The sequence below is a fragment of the Oncorhynchus nerka genome, linkage group LG19 (genome assembly GCF_034236695.1).
Source record: "Oncorhynchus nerka isolate Pitt River linkage group LG19, Oner_Uvic_2.0, whole genome shotgun sequence".
NCBI lineage: Eukaryota > Metazoa > Chordata > Actinopteri > Salmoniformes > Salmonidae > Oncorhynchus > Oncorhynchus nerka.
In genome coordinates, this window is record NC_088414.1 from 14,168,287 (window position 1) to 14,189,266 (window position 20,980).

The window sequence follows — 20,980 nt, forward strand, 5'->3', positions numbered from 1 at the left end:
TGGGCCGCGCCGGAGATGCCCAACTCGGAGAGGGTGGAGAGGAGGATCTGATGGTTCACAGTATCGAAGGCAGACGATAGGTCTAGAAGGATGAGAGCAGAGGAGAGAGAGTTAGCATTAGCAGTGCGGAGGGCCTCCGTGATACAGAGAAGAGCAGTCTCAGTTGAATGACTAGTCTTGAAACCTGACTGATTTGGATCAAGAAGGTCATTCTGAGAGAGATAGCGGGAGAGCTGGCCAAGGACGGCACGTTCAAGAGTTTTGGAGAGAAAAGAAAGAAGGGATACTGGTCTGTAGTTGTTGACATCGGAGGGATCGAGTGTAGGTTTTTTCAGAAGGTGTGCAACTCTCGCTCTCTTGAAGACAGAAGGGACGTAGCCAGCGGTCAGGGATGAGTTGATGAGCGAGGTGAGGTAAGGGAGAAGGTCTCCGGAAATGGTCTGGAGAAGAGAGGAGGGAATAGGGTCAAGCGGGCAGGTTGTTGGGCGGCCGGCCGTCACAAGACGCGAGATTTCATCTGGAGAGAGAGGGAGAAAGAGGTCAGAGCACAGGGTAGGGCAGTGTGAGCAGAACCAGCGGTGTCGTTTGACTTAGCAAACGAGGATCGGATGTCGTCGACCTTCTTTTCAAAATGGTTGACGAAGTCATCTGCAGAGAGGGAGGAGGGGGGAGGGGGAGGAGGATTCAGGAGGGAGGAGAAGGTGGCAAAGAGCTTCCTAGGGTTAGAGGCAGATGCTTGGAATTTAGAGTGGTAGAAAGTGGCTTTAGCAGCAGAGACAGAAGAGGAAAATGTAGAGAGGAGGGAGTGAAAGGATGCCAGGTCCGCAGGGAGGCGAGTTTTCCTCCATTTCCGCTCGGCTGCCCGGAGCCCTGTTCTGTGAGCTCGCAATGAGTCGTCGAGCCACGGAGCAGTTTCCTCATAGACATCGATTGATTCATTGATCTTGTACTATTCAAAGATAAATTACTGACTTTTTTCTAAACTAATCCAATCTGTAAGGGGTTGGACTCTTTGCACATGATATTGATATGAATTTTTGAGTTTAAAGGGTTAAGTTAGTCTTGTTTGTTGAGTACTTTACCATATCGGTCATTCTGAGCGCAGGTTGTGGATGATAAAATATTCAAATTCTTGGCTATCCCCTCTCTGGATGGAATCTTATGAGAATGAATGATCACATATTGGTATTTGCAGTTCTGATGTGGCCCGTTAGCCAACATCTTCAGGCCATAATGTTGAGGATAGGTCTTACAAAATGTGGTATTAAAGGATTTACTTTTAAACACGTTCACTTAAGAAGGCCATACCAAGAATGATTTAGCTGTTTAATTTAGAATTTTAAGACCCCTTGAAGTATCTCAAAAATATATTTCAAAATGATTTGATGCAAAAAAATGTTTTGGCCTTGCTGCTATTAGCCCGTGCAAATGCATTGAATAACATATTCACTATTTGGAACAACAGATAGTCCCCCCCCCCAAAAAAAACAAAAGGAAGTTTGTTCTGAAGTGTCTGTCCTATATCTGAGAGACATAAGAAAGATCAGGAAACATTATTACATTTTTTACACCTTATTTTCGCCACTAAACAGTGCCAGGGTACTATTTAATGAAGCTGCCAGTTGAGGACGTGTGAGGCGTCTGTTTCTCAAACTAGACACTCTAATGTACTTGTCCTCTTGCTCAGTTGTGCACCAGGGGCCTCCCACTCCTCTTTCTATTCTGGTTAGGGCCAGTTTGCACTGTTCTGTGAAGGGAGTAGCACACAGCGTTGTATGAGATCTTCAGTTTCTTGGCAAATTCTCGCATGGAATAGTCGTCATTTCTCAGAACAAGAATAGACTGATGAGTTTCAGAAGAAAGTTCCTTGTTTCTGGCCATTTTGAGCCTGTATTCGAACCCACAAATGCTGATGCTCCAGATACTCAACTAGTCTAGTTGTATTGCTTCTTTAACCAGAACAAGAGTTTTCAGATGTGCTAACATAATTGCAAAAGGCTTTTCTATTAGCCTTTTAAAATGATAAACTTTGATTAACTAACACAACTTGCCATTGGAACACAGGAGTGATGGTTGCTGATAATGGGCCTCTGTATGCCTATGTAGATATTCCATAAAACATCTGCTGTTTCCAGCTACAATAGTAATATATAACATTAACAATGTCTACACTGTATTTCTGATCAATTTGATGTTATTTTAATGGACAAAAACTATTTTCTTTAAAAAAAAAGGACATTTGTAAGTGCCTCCAAACTCTTGAACGGTAATGTACAGTTGAAGTCGGAAGTTTACATACACTCAGGTTGGAGTCATTAAAACAAGTTTAACAACCACTCCACAAATTTCTTGTTCTCAGAAACTATTGTTTTGGCATGTCGGTTAGGACATCTACTTTGTGCATGACACAAGTCATTTTCCAACAATTGTTTACAGACAGATTATTTCACTTATAATGCACTGCATCACAATTCCAGTGGGTCAGAAGGTTACATACACTAAAATGACTGTGCCTTTAAACAGCTTGGAAAATTCCCAAAAATGATAACATGGCTTTAGAAGCTTTGGATAAGATAATTGACATCATTTGAGTCAATTGGAGGTGTACCTGTGAAAAGGTCATGGGAAAATCAAAAGAAATCAGCCAAGACATCAGATTTTTTTGTTTGACCTCCACAAGTCTGGTTCATCCCTGGGAGCAATTTCCAACAAATGCCTGAAGGTACCACGTTCATCTGTACAAACAATAGTACGCAAGTATAAACACCATGGGCGCACGCAGTTGTCATACTGCGCAGGAAGGAGACGCGTTCTGTCTGCTAGAGATGAATGTACTTTGGTGCGAAAAGTGCAAATCAATCCCAGAACAACAGCAAAGGACCTTGTGAAGATGCTGGAGGAAACGGGTATAAAAGTATCTATATCCACAGTAAAATGAGTCCTATATCGACATAACCCGTAAGGCCACTCAGCCGCCATAAAAAAGCCAGACTACAGTTTGCAACTACATATGGGGACAAAGATCGTACTTTTTGTGGAAATGTCCTCTGGTCTGATGAAACAAAAATAGAACTGTTTGGCCATAATGACCATCGTTATGTTTGGAGGAAAAGGGGGAGGCTTGCAAGCCGAAGAATACCATCCTAACCATGAAGCCCGGATGTGGCAGCATCATGTTGTGGGGGTGCTTTGCTGCAGTAGGGACTGGTGTACGTCACAAAATAGATGGCATCATGAGGTAGGAAAATATGTGGACATATTGAAGCAACACTTTAAGACATCAGTCAGAAAGTTCAAGCTTGGTCGCAAATCGGTCTTCCAAATGGACAATGACCCCATGCATCCTTCCAAAGTTGTGGCAAAATGGCGTAAGGACAACAAAGTCAAGGTATTGGAGTTGCCATCACAAAGCCCTGACCTCATTCCCATAGAACATTTGTGATCAGAACTGAAAAAGCGTATGCGAGCAAGGAGGCCTACAAACCTGATTCAGATACACTAGCTCTGTCAGGAGGAATGGGCCAAAATTCACACAACTTATTGTGGGAAGCTTGTGGAAGGCTAAACGTTTGACCCAAGTTAAACATTTTAAAGGCAATGCTACCAAATACTAATTGAGTGTATGTTAACTTTTGACCCTCTGGGAATGTGATGAAAGAAATAAAAGCTGAAATAAATAATTCTCTCTACTATTATTCTGACATTTCACATTCTTAAAATAAAGTGGTGATCCTAACTGAACCTAAGAAAGGGAATTTTTTAAAAGGATTAAGTGTCAGGAATTGTGAAAAACTGAGTTTAAATGTGTCTGGCTAAGGTGTATGTAAACTTCCGACTTAAACTGTATATGAGCAGAATTCCAACTATGGACCTATGAAAAACCTACCTTTTACCCAAACATTTAAATTCTCTCACACAACTTAGTTAAAGTCTTGTAGGAACTCTAGACTATGGAAAACGTGTCCAGGTCCTGTAGTTCCTATGAAACAATCTGCTCGCAAAGATATAGCACTTAGGGCCAAGATTCTCTACTTAAATAGCGTTTTTAGTCCAGGACTAGGAACCAAACTGGTCACAAAGACCAGATGAGCCTTGATAACTCAGTCTCAACACAACCTTCTCTCTGGCCGACAATCAGGAGTGTGTCAATGTGCAAAAAGGCATATTTATATTATATTATATTTGTATTATTGTTATAATATATATTATTATAACCTACTTTGAAAGGTTGAAATATCTAGATTAGGCAAATACTTATTTTGACAATTACATTGTCAAGCTGGCTATGAATTAGTTTGAATACAGTATGAGGAATACACTATATGATTCATGGAGAATCTACACTGAAAGTGGAATGTGCTTCAAGGTCAACTTCTCTGGTTTTATGAAACGATGTGCATCAGAAACATTCATTCTAGTGTCAAAACTGACTACAAAATGTAAAATAGGATTATTTTGGTCATAAAGTCAGTTTTGTAACTGAGTTCATCACAATTTACTGGAGGGTTGGGTATGGGATTACAATCATGCCCACTAACACGAGAGAAGCACCTGTGCTGATTGCGCTCTATCAGCTTCACACAATCTATCCAATCATAGCAGCCAGAACATCCAGACAATGAGACAGACCTGCTCATTACGCAGTGCCTCAGACTTGTTTACATAAGACAGTGCATCGCCTATGTTATGTTGAAATAACCCTTGGCCCAAAGCCGTTTATGGAGTGGCAACTTGCTGATGTGTTTGATAGTGTCAATCATTCGAGTCTGCCACATTTTTGGGCAAAATGATAATTGAGACGATCCAAGCAAACTTGTATCCCAACTGCAACTTGTCAATATTCCAAAACCCTGCATCTTATGTCCCCACGCAACCTGCCAGAAAGACACACACTGTGGTAATATATAGTATGAAAGTTGGAAAAAACTATACAGCACCAAAGAACACACATCGCCACTCTTTGGCCTGGCTACTCAATGTGCCTGCTAGCTACTACTTGTTAGCTTCATTGGCAAACACAGAGCTTTTTTCCAGCTAAACACTTAGAAAAAAGACTTCCAAAATGGTTCTTTAAGGAGGGATTGGGTTCTTCCAAGAACCGTTTTGATCAGAAGAACCCTTACAAAGAACCTTTAACAACCTAATAACCGTAAAAAAAAAAAGGCAAGAAGGGTTCTTCATAGAACTACATATAATATTTCCCAGCATGCTTTATTGCAGGGAGATTATCTGAATAGGTTATTTTTACCCCATTTCTGTGGTATCCAATTGTTACTGTCTTGTCTCATTGCTACGAAACGCAACCAAGCTGCTTCTTAACACAGCGCGCATCTCAACCCACATGGGTTCATGGAGAATCTACACCAATGTGTCAGAGGAAACACCGTACACCTAGTGACCTGGTCAGTGTGCACTGCACCCGGCCCACCACAGAAGTCGTTAGTGCATGATGAGACAAGGATATCCCTGCCAGCCAAACCCTCCCTAATGACACTAGGCCAATTGTGCACCACCCCATGGGCCTCCCGGTCAGCTGTGACAGAGCCTGGGCTCGACCCAGAGTCTCTGGTGGCACAACTAGCACTGCACCACCCAGGAGGCCCAATACCTGTGTTTTTGCATGTACATTGATTGGTTGATAACTTTTATTCTACACAGCAAGTTATTTTGGGCACTGCTAAAGAGTGTGTAGTTTGTGCTTTATTTATGATAGTTTGCCAGCTTGCAGATGATGAAGCTGTATACATGTTATTGGAGCCGGCAGCCAGACTTTCCCGACTCGATAGATTGTATGCAGTGCACTGACTAGTTTTTCATGCACATTTTTTTTTACTTGAAAAATACTGCACAAAAATGTTAGATAGATGTGAAATTGTGCGACTAAGACCTCCTCGGCAAGAACTTCTAAAGTAATTGTAGAATTCTTGATTTATCGTAGATTAATTCAGACTATTTTAAGGAAGTTACTATTTTGAGCAAGTGACTATGTTTCAAGTTATATAACGTGCACAATTGCAGTGAAATGCCTTTCTTGCATGCTCCAAACCCAACAATGCAGTAATCAATATCAATGTAGCACTAAAAATAACACAAGGTATAACAAAAACACATAAGAAATAAAAACAAGAAATAAGAAGAACATGAGAAAGTAAGTAAGTAAGCATGTTATATACAGGGTCAGTCAGTTCCAGTAGCATATTTACAATGTGCAGGGATACTGGAGTGATCGAGGTAGATATATATATATGGGTAAGGTGACCAGGCATTAGGATATATGATAAATAGAGTAGCGGCAGCATAAATTATGATTGTATGTGTGTGTGTGTGTGTGTGTGTGTGTGTGTGTGTGTGTGTGTGTGTGTGTGTGTGTGTGTGTGTGTGTGTGTGTGTGTGTGTGTGTGTGTGTAGTCAGTATAAATGTGTGTGCATGTTATGCGTGTGTTGAAGTGTCAGTGTGTGGGAGTGTGTAGAGTCCTGTGAGTTTACATAGAGACAGTTCAAAAATAAAAATGAAATACAATGGTCCACTCAGATAGTCTGTGTAGCCATTCTGTTAGCTATTTAGCAATCTTATGGCTTGGGGATAGAAGCTGTTCAGGAGCCTGTTGGTGTCAGACTTAATGCACCGGTACCGCTTGCCATGCGGATGCAGAGAGAACAGTCTATGGCTTGGGTGGCTGGAGTATCCTTTCACACCTCCTGATATAGAGGTCCTGGATGGCAGGGAGCTCTGGCCCAGTGATGTACTGGGCTGTCTGCACCAACCTCTGTAGAGCCGTGCGATCGATGACGGAGTTGTTGCCATACCAAGCAGTGATGCGGTCAGTCAAGATGCTCTCAATTTACCAAATGTTGACTGTTAGAGTCATACATTACATTGAGGAAAGTCTTCACCCAATATTAACACACTTGGAACATACAAAACTCTACGGTTTGATAATTGAACTTGGAATAAGCTGCAAGTCTTCTTAATTCCCATGCATTTGCCTTTTGCCTTGCAAAAGTACTCATCCCTCTTGGCGTTTTTCCAATTTTCAAATCAAATGATACAAATCCCCTCAAAATACATTTTAATTACAGGTTGTAAGGCAACAAAATAGGAAAAATGCCAAGGGGGTGAATACTTTTGCAAGCCACTGTAGCAATAGACTTTAAAAAAAGAAGGTCTTTACAACATCTCATTACACACGCTCTTCTCAAAGGGAAGATGTGTTGGTAGCTGTTGGTAGTTGTTTATGTGTTGGTAGCTGCCCGTTCAAAGTACTGCAATTATAAGACCTACCCCCATCTTCAGCTGTAAGTAGAGAGCATGACAGATCGGTCTTGTTAAATTCTATGGCTATGAGAAGCCATGGGATAATTACCCCAAACACTACAGTACAGTACAGACATCCCGGCAGGGTGGAGCTGGAGCTGGAGCTGGGGAGATGTAAGCATGGTTTGTGTACGCCAGAGATAGACAACAGGCGACAAGCTTTCGGGTGACGTTCCTTCATGAGAGCTCAATGTCTTTCAGGGTGAGACAGAAGAAATGTGTCTGTGTCTGAAAGAAATCGGAAGATAACTTCAACAAACAGTCGGCTGGTCCAAACAAAGCCCATAATGAAGATCTAACTAACACCAGCTAAACAATGCACATCGCTAATGCATAGCATCTGCTAAAAACAAATTCCTTTAACAACAAAAGACACAGAGCTGGCTAGCATCCCCACTCAACTCTAAAGAGACGAGGTCTGCCTGAAGAGCTAAGCTGGCGCATCAGTGTCCCTCATGGGCAACTACAGAGATGCATCTTTCCATTGGGTCCCTACAATCAAGCTCAGAGCGACAGTCAGAAAAATACAGACCAATACAACACGACTCATCAGTACACTTTTCCACTGCTTATTGCTCATTCTCCACTGACATTGTCTTCAGGACAAGAGCTGGCTGATGACAGGATTAATTCTCTGTGAACGATGAAATGCCAGTAAGGCATCAAATTAAGTCACCACCACTGTGACAAACAGCTTGTGGAGAAGCATTGATAATTAATGAGATCATTATGTTAATGGTTGGACAACAGGTCTTAGGAAAACCATCCCTCTGGGCTATTGGATTGAACAGGCATACACTACATGACGTATATGGACATCTGCTCGTCGAACATCTCATTCCAAAATGATGGGCATTAGTATGGAGTTGATCCCTTCGCTGCTGTAACAGCCTCCACTCTTCTGGGAAGGATTTCGATCTTGACAAACCATATCTGTATGGATCTCACTTTGTGCACAGGGGCGTTGTCATACTGAAACAGGAAAGTTGGAAGCACAGAATCGTCTAGAACATTATTGTATGCTGTAGCGTTAAGATTTCCCTTCACTGGAACTATGGGGCCTAGCCCTAACCATTAAAAACTGCCCCAGACCATTATTCCTCGTTGACCAAACTTCACAGTTGGCACTAAGCATTCTGGCAGATAGCGTTCTCCTAGCATCCACCAAACCCAGATTTGTCCATTAGACTGCCAGATGGTGAAGCGTGATTCATCACTCCAGAGAATTCCTTTCCACTGCTCCAGAGTCCAATAGCGGCGAGCTTTACACCACTCCAGCCGACCCTTGACATTGCGCATGGTGATCTTAGCCTTGTGTTGCTCGGCCATCGACGCCCATTTAGTGAAGCTCCCGACAAACAGTTATTGTGCTGACGTTGCTTCCAGAGGCAGTTTGGAACTCGGAAGTGAGTGTTGCAAACAAGGACAGGCGATTTTTGCACGCCTCAGCGGTCCCGTTTTGTGAGCTTGTGTGGCCTACCACTTTACGGCTGAGCCGTTGTTGCTCCTAGAAGTTTCCACTTCACAATAACAGCACTTACAGTTGACCGTGGCAGTTCTAGCAAGGCAGAAATTTGACAAACTGACTTGTCGGAAAGGCGGCATCCTATGGCGGTGCCACGTTGAATGTCACTGAGCTCTTCAGTAAGGCCATTCTGCTGCCAATGTTTGTCTACGGAGATTGCATGGCGGTGTGCTCGATTTTATACACCTGTTGGGTGTGGCTGAAATTGCCGAATCCACTATTTTGAAGGTGTGTTCACATACTTTTGTATATACTGTATAGTATATCTCCTAGATATAGGACAGACACTTCAAAACTTTATTCCTTATGATTTCTTTTTTGGGCTGTCTTTTTTGCCATTTATGAACATGTTATTCAATGCATTTCTATGGGCTATAGTGGTAAAGGTCAAATTCAATATTCAATTTTTGGGGGGGATATCTAAAGAGGTATCTTCAAAATCAAAATCAAATAGTTGAATGATCTATGTTATGACCATCTTAAAATGTGCAAGGATTGTTTCCAAGAGACCATTCTCGTAGTGCTTTCCAGCAGTCAATGACCAAAAGCACCCTCTTTGGCCTCATGGGTGGAATGTTTTTCAAAATTTCTTAATTAGTAAAGATTACGTACTGTTTCAGGTCAAATAGTTTTGTTGTATTTCGGTCTTCTGTGGTGTTTATACAGTGTAATATTGGGATGCAAACTCAAAATTGAATAAATGTAAACTCTGTATCTGACATGGTACAGGTGTCTTCTTTTTTTTAAGCCCACAACCATGTGTGTGAGGTTTATACTTTTGTTTCAAAGTAGCTTTGTTTAAAACTACCAAGAATCCCTCGGTGTGACCCTAATTTTGCAGTAAAAGGTTAAATGTCACATAGAACATACCCAGAACGTGGTTACCATGTGGTTCTAAACACAATTCATGGGAACATTGCAAGAACATTCATGTGTCCAGTTTTCTGTGGGTTAGGAGAATATTCCATCAACGTCCCACCAAACATACACAGAACATGGTTGTCATGTTCTCCGGGTATTTTTGTGGCACAGAGTCTATATGGATTATTCTACACCCAGCCAGAGACAGTAGCCGCAGCTTCGCCCTTGCAAAGAAACCTGAAACAGATTGGCTAGTGAAACGCACCCTCGGTCCTCTGATTGGACCAGCAAACTATCAATCAACACAGGCTGGGTGAACTAGAGAAGAGATTGCTGATTTGCAGTACAGCTATAGGATCGGGTGCAGCACAAACGTAAAATTGAAGGGAGAGTGGATTGTCATAATAAATAAATATGCAGCTTAAAAAAGAATGGTAATCAAGAATATGATTAATTGCTTACTTTATAAGCTCACCAGCAATGGGGCAACAATTAGTAGCCAACTGCTCTTTTGGTATGCAAAGATGGCTTGAATTTGATCATTAACTTATGATGCTTGCATTTGGAATTTGTTGTTCAAATGAATATTTACGGTGGCGAAGACGCATCGTAGTCACGGCTTTCCACTTGTGCTCTCCAAACTTCCATCAGTGGACAGTACTTTTTTCCTCTTGTTGAAATGTTTGCTGTTGCTTTCAGACATTTAAATGCATATGTGGTAAATCTATATTCCATATAATACTACAATCATTACTAGCGTTTCATCATTCCATCCCTGTACCATTTATTGCAACAATTAGAGGTTTCTGTTTCATGTTTGATAGGCCCATGTTACATTGTCATTTTTTCATTTAGTCAACCATTTCTCACCCTGCTCTGAGTGGGCGTGATGTTTATTGTGCAAATGAGCGTTGACAAGACTCATGAGGTAGAAGTTCTATTTATTCAACGTATGGTTTCTGTTGGTCATATTTCCAGGGTTATGTCATCGTTCCGTGTGTCTGTGTCCAGAAAAACAGGCAGCGTTTCTCAGCCAGTCCAAATCATGAATCAGCTGGCATCATTTTTATGGATATATACAAAGAAATGTCAATTGAAAAAAGGTCAAATGAAACGATGTGCAGCTAGTTTACAGTCTTTCCAGCTTCAGTTTGAAATGATTGTGTTAGCTGTGTTGTTGGCTAGCTCCTCTGAACAACAGTGTCCTGACGAGAGAGCACATTTTCTATCCCAGGCGAAATCGCGCCTCATTAGCTCATAGTTATGGATGTATCCAAATAAATGTCACTAGAAAACAGCTTAAACGAATGCAGATACTTTGCTGTTATTCTGGCTTTTTGACATGACTCTAAGTTAGCCGTAGTTGTCTAGCCAATCAGACTTAATGATTATTAATGATATTTTAACACCATGCATTCATGGAACAATAATTTATCTTTCAATTTTTTTTGATGCTGCTAGACAGCCCTTTTCATGATGTTGTCTTCAACACATTTTTGATTAACCTATGCCAACACATTTATTTAATAGGCAAGTCAGTTAAGAACAAATTCTTATTTGACAATTACAGCCTTCCACAGCCAAACCCTCCACTAACCCAGACAACGCTGGGCCAATTGTGCACTGCCCTGGGAAGATCGAACCAAGATCTGTAATGACACCTCTAGCACGGAGATGCAGTGCCTTAGACCGCTGCACCACTCAGGAGACACCATGACATTACATAGGCCAGTCAAAATGTGTTGAAGCCAAAATAATGAAAAGGGCTGTCTGGTAGCCTAAAAAAATAGACAAAGATTTGTAGTCGAACAAGTGAATATGTATATATTTTTAACTTGTTCTACTTGGGATTTGGTCCCCCTCTCTATATATTTGACAAATTTGCTTATACAGAAATGACTCAACATGTCTTCACCTGGGATTTGATCTCACAACCTCTTGGTTCACAGTATTCCAATCTTCCTGCTACAGTATGTCACCTTGTCCGTGTCAGGTATCAGTTAATCTGACTACTAATGTGCCTTCACCCTGTTGCTAACACCAATCAAGTTGTTTCAGATCTACACAAGTGTCTAGGGAGGAGATTTGAGGGTTTCTTCTGGACAGGGCCTAACTATACTGGCCCAATAAGCAGATGCCCTAGAGACATCTTGGGACAGTGGTTAGGGTGTTAGTAATTGGTGTTGGTGGCCGAGGTTTGAGACTCTCTAGGGGAGTCACCCTACTCTCACGTTCTTAGTAAATCTCAGCTAAAAGTACACTCAAGCATTTCTGCTTGTTTCTTGATCATAGTGATTCAGGAGTGTCATTAAAACAGGTTATTGTGTCCCACCAACATCATACAACTATACGGACCTTACATTTTTTTGATGGAAGTAAATCAAATCAATGCTGGGAAAATAATCAAATGAACTGCTAACAGACACAGACATGGTGGCGTTGCAGAAATGTCTGAATGCTATGAACCAATAGGTTGAGTAGTTCAAATCCCATGTGAGGGCATGTTAAATAACAATTATTGTGTAAATGAACAATGTCATCAAACACTGTGTCAGGACAGTTTGGGCAACCCTACTGTATGTTAAAAGCTCTGTGTGTAAATATCCCTTACAAAAAGAGTGATTGGTTTGCCTTGTGGGGGAGAATGTTTCTTTGGTACAATCAGGCGACCTCCTGACAACTTTATGCACAGAAATGTTCTTGTAACGTTCCTGTAAAATCTGTCTAGAACATGAATGTCTTACGTTCTGAGAACATGGCAACTGCGCTCTGTGTATGTTTGGTGGGACGTTGATGGAATGTTCTCCTAACCCCCACGGAAACCGGACGCAGGAATGCTCTCGCAACGCTCTCATGAAATGTGTCTGACATGCATTTTTTGTCTTTCCACTTTCCATTTAGCTAATCCTCTCTGATTGATCGTACCTGGTGGACACCCTGTTTTTCGGGCTCACTTTCTTCGATGAGGACAAGCCTCTGTTTTGCCGACCTTTCTTTTCCGACACAGCTTTAGTAATAGAAGTCTAAGACAGTAACCTGCAGCTGTGGGGAGAACGTGAGGAGACAGGTGGGAAGGCTGAGTCATCAGAGACTATGGAGTTCCTTCCCTAATGACAGACAGTGTGTGCATCCCAAATGGCACCCTATTCCCATGGGCCCTGATCAAAAGTAGTACACTACATAGAGAATAGGGTGCCATTTGAGACATACACAGTGTTTTGTCTTCCTCTGAAGTGTGTATACTTTCCATGATTTTCAGTCTTAACATTTAGCAGGTTCTCTCCAATTTCCCTAACAGAAAGCTTATGCGTTGAGACACAAGGAAATGGAGGCACACACAACGGTGGAAAATATGGTGTAATGCCATAGAGTCACGTGCCAAACAAGCTTTAACAATGTCCCATTAACACCAACATGTGTCTGCAGATACGTTCTGTCTTTAAAAGCAATGGCTGCCTTGCTTGCTAAAGATGTTTATTTTCCTAAATAATGGAATTTTTATTTAACCTTTATTTAGCAGTCATGCTGAGACTACGTTCTCTTTTGCAGATGAGCCCTGCATGAATACATCAATAAACAACAATTACACTATACATATCTATACTGAACAAAAATATAAACCCATGAGCTGAAATAAAAGATCCCAGAATTTTTCCATACACACAAAACGCTTATTTCTCTCAAATTTTGTGAACAAATTTGTTTACATCCCTGTTAGTGATCATTTCTCCTTTGCCAAGATAATCCATTCACCTGAGACGTGTGGCATATCAAGAAGCGGATTAAACATCATGATCATTACACAGGTGAACCTTGTGCTGGAGACAATAAAAGGCCACTCTAAAATGTGCAGTTTTGTCACACAACACAATGCCACAGATGTCTCAAGTTTTGAGGGAGCATGCAATTGACATGCTGACAACAGGAATGTCCACCAGAGCTGCTACCAGAAAATGGACTGTTAATTTTTCTACCATAAGTCCCCGTCAACAACGTTTTACAGAATTTGGCAGTACATCCAGCCGGCTTCATAACCGCAGACCATGTGTAACCATGCCAACCCAGAACCTCCACATTCTTCACCTGCAGGATCGTCTGAGACCAGCCCCCAAAACCACTGATGCAACTTTCTGTCTATAATAAAGCCATTTTGTGGGGATAAACGCTGCATCCCAAGTGGGTGGGCCTATGCCCTCCCAGGCCCACCCATGGCTGCACCATTGCCCAGTCATGTGAAATCCATAGATTAGGGTCAAAAAATAAGTAATTTATCTCAATTGACTGATTTCTTTTTGGTTCTGGGTAGAACCCTTTGCAGAGGGTTTTTATCTAGAACCTTCTACGTATGTAGGGTTCTTTAAAGAAACCCCTGTATATGGTTCTACCTAGTATATGTTCTACCCTGTATATGGTTCTACCTACCTTCTAACAATAACCATTTTATAATCTAAAGGTTCTTCCTAGAACCCTCTTGGAAGGGTTCCACCAGCCTTATTAGCCTTAAAAATTATATGATATGTGACAATACATTACATATATCATGAGGCCTTTCTTTGAGGGCCTTTCTTTGGTGTTAGGAATCTCATGGCTTACAGGCCACATCCGGCCTGCAAGTCACATTATGCTGGCTTTTGCAAAGGGATTTGTAATTCATATTGGAATCCAGCCAAAGTTGGAATATCCAACAGGTTAACATTGTTAATCACCCGTATCCAGAATGACTGCCAGAGTAAGGAAGATTTAGTACTGAGACTCAGCAGTGGAAAAAGTACTTAATTTTCATACTTGAGTAAAAGTAAAGATAGAATAGAATAGAAAATGACTCAAGTTTAAGTGAAAGTCACCCAGTAAAATACTACTTCAGTATCAAAAGTAAATATAATTGCTAAAATATACTTTAGTATCCAAAGTAAAAGTATAAATAATTTCAACATCCTTACATTAAGCAAACCAGACGGCACATATATTTTTTTAATTGACGGATAGCCAGGGCACGCTCCAACACTCAGACATAATTTACAAACAAAGCATTTGTGTTTAGTGAGTCCGCCAGATCAGAGGCAATAGGGATGACCAGGGATGTTCTCATGATAAGTGTGTGAATTGGAATATTTTCCTGTCAAAATGTAATGAGTAATTTTGGGTGTCAGGGAAAATGTATCGAGTAAAAAGTACATACTTTTCTTTAGAAATGTAGTGAAGTAAAAGTAAAAGTTGCTAACAATATAAATAGTAAAGTAAAGATTCACAAAAAATTTACTGAAGTATTACTTTAAAGTATTTTTACTTAAGTACTTTACACTTCTTCTGAGACGACCTGAATCATCTAAACTGGAACAACCATCTCAGTAACTGGCATAATAAATCCAACAGATTGGATTAGTTTAGAAAACGCTATGTTATTTATCGTTGTGTTGTCACATTCTGACCTCAGTTCTTTTATTATGTCTTTGTTTTAGTATGGTCAGGGCGTGAGTTGGGTGGGTTGTCTACCAGAGCTGTCAGTCTCCCGTCTATCCGGAGCTGCCAGAGTCTCCCGTCTGTCCGGAGCTGCCAGAGTCTCCCATCTGTCCGGAGCTGCCAGAGTCTCCCGTCTATCCGGAGCTGCCAGAGTCTCCCGTCTATCCGGAGCTGCCAGAGTCTCCCGTCTGTCCGGAGCTGCCAGAGTCTCCCGTCTGTCCGGAGCTGCCAGAGTCTCCCGTCTATCCGGAGCTGCCAGAGTATCCGGTCTGTCCAGAGCTGCAAGAGTCTCCCGTCTGTCCGGAGCTGCCAGAACCGCCTGTCACGTTCTGACCTTAGTTCTTTTATTATGTCTTTGTTTTAGTATGGTCAGGGCGTGAGTTGGGTGGGTTGTCTATGTTAGTTTTTCTATGATTTGCTATTTCTGTGTTTGGCCTGGTATGGTTCTCAATCAGAGGCAGCTGTCAATCGTTGTCCCTCATTGAGAACCATATTTAGGTAGCCTGTTTTCTATTGTGTTTCGTGGGTGATTATTTTCTGTTTTGTGTCTTCACCAGACAGGACTGTTTTCAGTAGTTTCTCTTTGTTATTTTTGTTATTTCCGTGCTCCCCTAATCAATAGGGACACATACCACGCTGCACCTTGGTCCTCACCTTCTTCCACCAACAATGGCCATTACATGTGTAGCATAAAATGTATCAACCAATCAATGTAAATGCAAAAACAGAGATATTAAAGTAAAAAACGATTCTGTAAATCTCCCTGCAATAGAGCATGATGGGAAATATTGTATATGGTTGTGGAGAACACTTCTTGCCTTCCAAATAGTCCTTCTTGCCTTCCAAAGAATCATCAAATAACCCTTTCTTCCAAAAAGGGTTCTTCTGATCAAAACGGTTATTGGTAGAATCCTATCCCTCCGCAAAGAAACCTTTTGGAACCCTTTTTTCTAAGAGTGTAAGATCCTGTGTGTGTGTGTGTGTGTGTGTGTGTGTGTGTGTGTGTGTGTGTGTGTGTGTGTGTGTGTGTGTGTGTGTGTGTGTGTGTGTGTGTGTGTGTGTGTGTGTGTGTGTGCGTGTGTGTGCTTTTGCTGCTGTGTTTGAATTCCCCCGTTCTGGCCATTTGAGAATCTGTCATTAGAGAAGCCACAACATCAGTTGAGTTCTGTGATTCAGCCCCCATCACACCACTGTTTAGGAATGTTTTGACTTGTATGATGGGACAATTATAGGGTGACAGAAGATGATAAAACATAGGTACAGTTGAAGACAACCCAACTGTGTTTGTATGAGGCCATTTGGTATCTTGAAGTTGGGAGTTAGAAGCTTGAAAATGCAACCTGTGACACAGAGAGAGAGAGACACAGAGAGAGACACACAGAGAGAGAGAGAGAGAGACACACAGAGAGAGAGAGACACAGAGAGAGAGAGACAGAGAGCGATTCTAACAGGTAGAATAAACCTCTTCAGAATGGCATGGCTCACAATTTCGTTTTTTTATTATCGGTAATACCAATCACCCCACTGATGACATTCTTTAAAAAAGTATACTCATCCATAACAGACTTTATATGGGCAAATAAAACTCGTAGAATAAAAATAAAAGTTTTGCATCTTCCAAAATCTGAGGGGGATTTCAACCTTCCAGACTTGGAATTGTATCAACTCGCCACCCAGGGATTTGACTTGAGACGTAATAGTTAAATGCACTAAAGAGAAACAATGTGTACATATTTAAGATACGCATTCTCATCCCAGAATCTTTTCACGTGTCTATTTTCAAAGGATAAATCTAAGAACAACACCTGGTTCATAGTTAAGAACCAATAACATTCCCGAAAAACACCCTATGGAACAATCCTTGTTTAGCTTTTCAGAATTCACAAAATGGCTTCATAGAAACGTTAACGACTTGGTAATTTAAAGTAAACTAAAAGTAATACATTTACTTCCATGACAGAATTAAAAAGCAATTTTGAATTGGCCAACGTACAAATATATGCAACTTAAAAGCTTCATTTCACAAAAAGGTCCATTTGAAAGCTTTTGGACACCAGAATAATCTGGAGGGAGTCCTATTTGAGTCAGAAAAGAATGTGCATTTGATAGGTAAGATATACAAAACCTTGCAGATAGCCTATCTAACTGACAATATATTTAAAAATAAATTAACTATTGAAACAGAACTGATATTGGCACACGATAGAGGGAATGAAAATGCACGCTCAATCCACTATAAACTAATGTATAGGATTGATTACACAAGGGACAAAATGTACTTATTCTACAGCACAACAGCAGAATCATGTCTTAAGTGTAAAACTAACAATGACTCAGTAATCCATGCCTTCTGGGAATGCTATAAAGCCCCAAGGTTATGGGCGGAGTTACAAGGTCAGCAGTCAGAAGTTTTACCACGTAAATGTACTTCTAATCCATCTGTCTACATATTTCAAGACATGGCATATGAGGGTGCAGTGAGATACCCGATGGGTTGGACAATACTTTTCTCGTCAATCATCTTGAAAAAAACGTATACTTAAAAACTGGAACTCAACCAATCCTCCATCGTTAACATAATGGAAAAGAAAAATACTTTAATGGGCGACAGAGAGAAACAAAATGGTGCAGTTTGAGGCAATGTGGCGGAGAATGATGCGGGCTCTGGTGATGGGGGTGTGAGCAGGTGGGTCTGGGCAGGTGTGATATCATTGCTGTTTGTGTGTGTCAGTATGTCATCGTTTGTATGTGTATGTTTTGTAATGTTTGTAGCAAAAAAACATCTCTGAAGCTTCAAGCTAGCTAGGCCTTATTCCTTCACCTTTCTCTGTTTGAGTGTGACATACAGTAAATTAGTGTAACAGTATAGCTTCCGTCCCTCTCCTCGCCTCGAACCAGGGACCCTCTGCACAAATCGACAACAGCCACCCTCGAAGCATCGCTCCACAAAGGGGAACAACTACTTCAAGGGCTCAGAGAGAGTGATGTCACCGATTGAAACGCTATTAGCGCGCACCCCACTAACTAGCTAACCATTTCACATCAGTTACACTCACCCCCCTTTTGACCTCCTCCTTTATCCGCAGCAACCAGTGATCCGGGTCAACAGCATCAATGTAAAAGTTTACCTTCCATCCCTACCAGGGCTCAAACCAGCCACCATCGAAGCATCGTTACCCATCGCTCCACAAGAGCCCTTGCAAAGAAAGGGAAACAACTACTTCAAGGTCTCCAAGCGAGTGACGTCACCGATTGAAACGCTATTAGCGCGCACCCATCTAACTAGCTAGCCATTTCACATTGGTTACATTAGCCTGGGGAGTCTCTTCAGACAGCTTCATTTCATCCACATGCCAACACTTAAGTCACACTGACTCACTGCCTACACTAACACATTTCTGTAAATTTACTCCAAAACTTGTGCAGTTAGCTATTGCAACTCTATATTACAGTATAGTACTGTATAGAGCAATGCATTATGGGAGCTCAATGGCCTTTTGCTAAACTGCTGTAAAATTACAACAATTGCAATTTTACCATAAAGTACTGTATTATGGTGCATTGTGAGAAAAAGTTTTGAGAAATGGGCGTCAAATGAATCTCTGGCTCATTAACATAGTTCAAGGCATGCCTTGTAAGAAGCCATATGTGTTGCACCCATTAGTGAGAATGCTGTACCCCACAGAATATAGTACCATAAATGTTTATACTGTAAATCTACCGAAATGTGCTTTACTGAATATAATATTGACCGTAATTTATTGTAATTCAGTACCACCACACAGAATGCAATAATGTAATATTATGATTTTGGAATCTAAAAGCCTTTTCCTGTGAATCTACACCAATTCACTAGCTATTGTGTGGCCAGTATTATACTGCAATTCAGATCCACCCCACAGAATACAGTACCATACTATACATTTGGAGTGCCAAAAACCTTTTGTGGATGCATGGTCTTGTTTTGCTCATTAACACATTTGAAGGTGTGCCTTTTAAGAGGCTTTACTTGTTGAAACCATTAGTGCTGTACCAACCTGAGTGGGAAAGGGGGTCACTTCTTCAGAACCTGCTCCAGTTTCTACGCTGGCAGGACAAGGGCCAACGCCACCATCCCATATCCCTACCCCCTTCACCAGACAACAACAATGACCCAAACCTTTCCACATAGCCACCCAACCCACCACCCACGATGTCTCAGAAACAGCTTCCACCTTCGCACCTCCAACAAATCCCTTCCTTTCCACCTCCACCCCCTCCAAACCCCTGGTCAAATGGGAGCTGGTTTCGAGAGAGGCCATACAACCGGAAGACCCCCGACCTCACAACTCCAGTTCTTAGACGACGACGTTGACCCAAACTGGACAAAAATGACCGAACGGACAAGACCAGAAAAACAACAGACCAACCAGCGACCACCTCAGAACCCAAACCCAGAAGCCAGAAAACACGACCTGCCAAACCCCCTATCCCCTCAGAGAAACCGTCTCCCTCCCCGTCCATTACTTCTTCTGATTGCTACTCCCTGCCCCTTACTGTCCCCTGATTCCCCACTCCCACCATCAACTGCTCCTGACCCACCTACCATAACTCCTACTATTCCTGATTACTCACGCTGCCCCTAAGCGACCCAGATCCACACCACTTAGCCCTCCATGCCCCTGGTCCCGCACAGTAGCATTCCAGCCTCAGTCCAGACCGTCTGGACCCTCTCAGCCATTTTCACCACCCCATTCCCCACATGGATTACAATGAGATTGCAATGCCTATCCTCCATATTGTTTGTTCAATAAAAAATTAAAAAACATTTGTGAGCATCTTTTAGAGGCCGTTTTATGGGAGACAGCCCCCCGACTGGACCAGCCATATGACACCTTGTACAAAAGGCCACCACATTCCAGGCATTCTCTGAAAGTGTACACACACAACACATCTCACTTGAAGAGTTGTCACCTGGATGTACACTGATTTGGAAGATATTATGCAAATGTGAACATTAGACTTTTTCAAGAGACGTGTTGGTTGCTGAGAGATTTTTCCACATTTGTTCGAATTCAAGTAGTGTGATTTGCCAAATGAAAGCCAATGAAATTCATACAAGTAACAATGACAGATAATACCTTCTATTCTTCCTAAATTATTATCAGGACAAACTTTTTTTTTAAATCAGTCAACACTCATGCTACAACTATGTCAATGAATGGTAAATCACATTAATTGTAAGAGAGTAGTGTTATTGTAAAACGTGTTCCGAATGTAGATGTTATTGTGCTCTAAATATACGAGTCCCATTCCACGAGCATGGCTGAAGATCTATGCCAGTGTCAAAGGATCAGCACCTCTCCGACCCTGAGCGCTCCAGTTGTCATGCGTGTCAGAGGGACAGCTGGGGCAGGTGCATATCAGTCTTATAATGTACAGCTCATTTTGGAGGATACCTGCAACCCGTATGTATTTGACGCAGCTGTTCGATACAGTTTATACTTCACAGTGTGTCCAAAAGCCTAATTTTCTATGTTATTATTCAAATGATTAGAATGGCTTCACATTAGCTGTAACGGGGGAAAAAACAATGTATCCCATTGAATATGAAAACAACATTTATCTCTTCTTGTCCAAAACGTTTTCGTATCTCCCGCTTTAACGCCCCTTCTCAAAATTGGCAGATTTTGTTGGTAAAGGAATCTATGTTTACAATGTTAGGTCTACTCCTGAGTCCAGATTGAAGCCACGGTTTGAAGCAGAAACTTCAGCGCACGGAGAGAGGGCGTAAAACCTTCGCAAAACTTCCTCTATTCCACAGCCAATGGCAAGGCCCG